Below are 5,199 nucleotides of genomic sequence, written 5' to 3'. Positions count from 1 at the left end.
GGACTCTGAAAAGGAAACTAAGAGAAACTAAATTACAATAATCCAGAAACAACCTTTCAGAAATTTTCGAACAAGAGAAGGAGATGGCAGCCGAAAACAATAATAATGCAAGGAGAATGCTTGGTGACTTCACAAAGCCAACATCCAAATTTGATGGAAGAAGCATCTCCATTCCTGCCATTGGAGCCAACAACTTTGAGCTGAAGCCTCAGCTAGTTGCCTTAATGCAGCAAAACTGCAAGTTTTATGGACTTCCATCTGAAGATCCTTATCAGTTTTTAACTGAGTTCTTGCAGATATGTGAGACTGTAAAGATGAATGGAGTTGATCCTGAAGTCTATAGACTCATGCTTTTCCCTTTTGCTGTAAGAGATAGAGCTAGAATATGGTTGGATTCACAACCTAAGGATAGCCTGGACTCCTGGGATAAGCTGGTCACAGTTTTCTTGGATAAATTCTTTCCTCCTCAAAAGCTGAGCAAGCTGAGAGTGGATGTTCAAACCTTCAAACAAAAAGATGGTGAATCCCTCTATGAAGCTTGGGAAAGATACAAGCAGCTGACCAAAAGATGTCCATCTGACATGTTTTCAGAATGGACCATATTAGATATATTCTATTATGGTCTATCTGAATTTTCAAAAATGTCATTGGACCATTCTGCAGGTGGATCTATTCACCTAAAGAAAATGCCTGAAGAGGCTCAAGAACTCATTGACATGGTTGCAAACAACCAATTCATGTACACTTCTGAGAGGAATTCCGTGAATAATGGTATACCTCAGAAGAAAGGAGTTCTTGAAATTGATGCTCTGAATGCCATATTGGCTCAGAACAAAGTGTTGACTCAACAGGTCAACATGATCTCTCAAAATCTGAATGGATGGCAACATGCATCCAACAGTACTAAAGAGGCAGCTTCTGAAGAAGCTTATGATCCTGAGAACCCTGCCATGGCAGAGGTTAATTACATGGGTGAACCTTATGGAAACACCTATAACTCATCATGGAGAAATCATCCAAATTTCTCATGGAAGGATCAACAAAAGCCTCAACAAGGCTTTAACAATGGTGGACGCAGTAGGCTAAGAAATGGCAAGCCTTTTCCATCATCTTCTCAGCAACAGACAGAGAATTCTGAACAAAACACTTCTAATTTAGCAAATTTAGTCTCTGATTTGTCAAAGGCCACTTTCAGTTTCATGAGTGAAACAAGATCTTCCATCAGAAATCTGGAGGCACAAGTGGGCCAGCTGAGTAAGAAAGTCATTGAAACTCCTCCCAGTATTCTCCCAAGCAATACAGAAGAGAATCCAAAAGGAGAGTGCAAGGCCATTGATTTAGTCAATATGGCCGAATGCACAAGGGAGGAGGAGGACGAAAATCCTAGTGAGGAAGACCTCCTGGGACGTCTCTCAAGCAAGAGGGAGTTTCCTATTAAGGATCCAAAGGAATCTGAGGCTCATATAGAGACCATAGAGATTCCATTAAATCTCCTTCTGCCATTCATGAGCTCTGAAGACTATTCTTCCTCTGAAGAGGATGAAGATGTGACTGGAGAGCAAGTTGCTCAATATGTAGGAGCTATCATGAAGCTGAATGTCAAGTTGTTTGGTAATGAGACTTGGGAAAGTGAACCTCCCCTGCTCATTAGTAAACTGGATACCTGGATTCAGCAAATTTTACCTTAAAAGAAACAAGATCCTGGCAAGTTCTTAATACCTTGTACCATAGGCACCATGACCTTTGAAAAAGCTCTGTGTGATCTGGGGTCAGGGATAAATCTTATGCCACTCTCTGTAATGGAGAAGCTGGGGATCATTGAGGTACAACCTGCCTTGTTCTCATTACAATTGGCAGACAAGTCATTGAGACAAGCTTATGGAATAGTAGAGGACGTGTTAGTAAAGGTTGAAGGCCTTTACATCCCTGCTGATTTCATAATCTTAAACACTAGGAAGGAAGAGGATGATTGCATCATCCTTGGAAGACCTTTCCTAGCCACAGCAGGAGCTGTGATAGATGTCAACAGAGGTGAATTAGTCCTTCAATTGAATGGGGACTACCTTGTGTTTAAGGCACATGGCCATCCCTCTGTGACAAAAGAGAGTAAGCATGAAGAGCTTCTCTCAGTTCAGAGTCAGGAAGAGCCCCCACAGTCAAACTCTAAGTTTGGTGTTGGGAGGCCACAACCAAACTCTAAGTTTGGTGTTAAGATCCCATATCCAAACTCTAAGTTTGGTGTTGGGACTATACAACATTGACCTGATCACCTTTGTGGCTCCATGAGAGCCACTGTCAAGCTATTGACATTAAAGAAGCGCTTATTGGGAGGCAACCCAATTTTATTTATCTAATTTCTATTTTATTTTATTTTGTTGTTATTTTGTGTTTTATTAGGTACATGATCATGAGGAGTCACAAAAAAATATAAAAATTAAAAACAGAATAAAAAAAACAGCAGAAGAAAATCACACCCTGGAGGAAGCACAGGCTGGCGTTCAACGCCAGTAAGAAGCATCTGGCTGGCGTTCAACGCCAGAACAGAGCATCAACCTGGCGCTGAACGCCAGAAACAAGCAACATTCTGGCGCTGAACGCCAGAATGTGCCTAAGAGGAAAAGCTGGCGCTGAACGCTAGTAACAAGCATGAAACTGGCGTTCAACGCCAGAAACATGTTACATGTGGGCGTTAAACGCCCAGAACGTGCACCAATGGGCGTTTAAACGCCAGAATGGTGCGCAAAGGCATTTTACATGCCTATTTGGTGCAGGGATGGAATTCCTTGACACCTCAGGATCTGTGGACCCCACAGGATCACCTCAGGATCTGTGGACCCCACAGGATCACCTCAGGATCTGTGGACCCCACAGGATCCCCACCTACTATATTCCCACCTTACCTCCTAATCCTATTTTTGTGATTACTCTTCCCCATGTTGATGACAAGTCATCATATACCCATTTTTCAAGCTAATTTCACTTGTTTTATTAGCATTTATGCACTTTCTTGCATCCTAAGTAAGTGATTTGGAGTGAAAATGTACAACTTCTTTAAATCAAGCAACCACCATGAAATTAATGTTAAATCATGAGGATTAAGCTAATTTTAATTGAATTCTAATTGATTTATAAGCCTCTTAAATTTAGTGATACTTGGAGTGGTTGTTTTGGTTTATTGTAGGTGAAGAAAAGAAAAGAAAAGGAAAAGCGTGGCCTAAGAAGTGTAGCCCAAGGAAAGGAAAGTGTGGCCAAAGAGAGAAGAAGTGTGCCGCATGCAAAGGGGGAGGCAACATTGCCCTCCACAAGGGCACACTGCCCTCTAGGAGGGCAACATAAAAGAACCAAGAAGAGAAGGCAACTCTGCCCTGCCCACTCCAAGGGCAGAGCACAAAATGTGCCTTGGGACCAAGAGGAAGAGAACCTTGCCCTGCCCTCCACAAGGGCAGTATCGGGCTCTCCAAGGAAAGAAATCAAAGGAAAAATGCCTATGATGCATGCCACAAGGATCGAACAAGGAACCATGAGGAAGCTAGGACTTAAGGTTGAGTGCCGTGCCAAGAGACCAAGGAAATTAATTGAGCGTGTGCTCCAGCCAAGAATCGAACACGGGAGTGCAATTTGGAAACACTGCCCTGCCCTCCGCGAGGGCAGGGCAGCATTTGGTTGGCGCACGATCCTGGCGCACCAATCTTCGACCCTGGCAGCACCAACGCGCACACTCCTCGATCTGGCAGCACCACAATTTTCCGCCCTGCCCTTGGTGCGGGCAGGGCAGCGTTTTGCGTTCCTGGCAGCACCAAGCCGCACCAACACGCACCAAAGCCGCACCAATTCTCGCGCCAAGCATCAATTTTCTGCCCTGCCCTCCACAAGGGCAGGGCAGCCTCCTGGGAGCAACTTTTCATGGGCCGAAAATTCAAATTAAAACCCCATTTTAATTCATTTCTTCACCAAATCAAAAGCCCATCCAAATCCAAAATTCCAAGAATAGAAAGTGTATAAATAGGAGTTAGTTTGATGTAATTAGGACTTTTACCTTTACTTTTGAATTTTACTTTTACTTTCACTTTTCTTTTGAGCTTTGGCAATTGTTCTTGGTGACTTCACTGAGATTTCTGAGAATTGGGGAGGAGAATTGATCTCTCTTCTTCCTCATTCTTGCCTGAGCACTTCTAATCTTCTGTTTCTGAGTTTTGGGTGTGAGAAATTGAGGAAATTCTGTCTCAATTCCCATTCAAATTCTCTTTTAATTCTTCTCTGCATAATTGAATCTATTTACATTCTCTTTACTGCTTCTTCTTCTAATTCTTGTCAATTGCTTTGTGAGCTTGGATCTAGGAAGGCAAATAGAGATCTAGGCTCTGCTACCTAGTCTCTTGAGACCTGAGACCCAATTTTACTTTTGGTTCTTCTGTGAACCTTGCTGCAATTTATTTCTTTGCTGTTTGAATTATCATTGCTTCTAATTCAATTTCTGCTTTCTTAATTGTTGCAATTCACATTCTCTTGTTTAAATTCTGCAATCCCTGTCCTCAATTCCCTTTTACTTTCAAGCAATTTATATTTCTTGCACTTTAAGTTTCTGCAATTTATATTTCTTGCACTTTAAGTTTCAGTCATTTACTTTCTTGTTCTTTAAGATTCAGTCCATTTTACCTTCCTGTTCTTTAATTCACTGCAATTTCCCCTTCTCCCTTTACATTTACTGTCATTTACTTCCTGTTAAACACAAATCACTCAACCAACTCTTGATCCGCTTGACTAAACCACCCACTAAACTAAAATTGCTCAATCCTTCAATCCCTGTGGGATCGACCTCACTCATGTGAGTTATTATTACTTGATGCGACCCGGTACACTTTCCGGTGAGTTTTGTGTTGGATCGTTTTCCACACATCAAGTTTTTGGCGCCGTTGCCGGGGATTGAAATAGATTGACAATGATTAAGTGAAGTGGAGGTCTAGATCAAGCATTTTTTTTATTTTTGTTCTCTGATTCAAATTGAAACCAAGGTGTTTGTGTTTTTGCCCCACTAAGAAATTCTCATCTCAGACATGAATCTCAATTTTCCTTGGTGTTGTGTTTTGCAAAATTCAAATGGAGTTCACCTCATCTTTTAGTCAAACAAACTTCTTGGGATATTGCCCGCCATCACAATATGATTCAAGTCAGTATTCTAATTATGGTTGGGAATATCAC

Source organism: Arachis stenosperma, chromosome 2 (assembly GCF_014773155.1).
Source record: "Arachis stenosperma cultivar V10309 chromosome 2, arast.V10309.gnm1.PFL2, whole genome shotgun sequence".
NCBI classification, from domain to species: Eukaryota; Viridiplantae; Streptophyta; class Magnoliopsida; order Fabales; family Fabaceae; genus Arachis; species Arachis stenosperma.
This window is presented reverse-complemented; position numbering follows the sequence as displayed.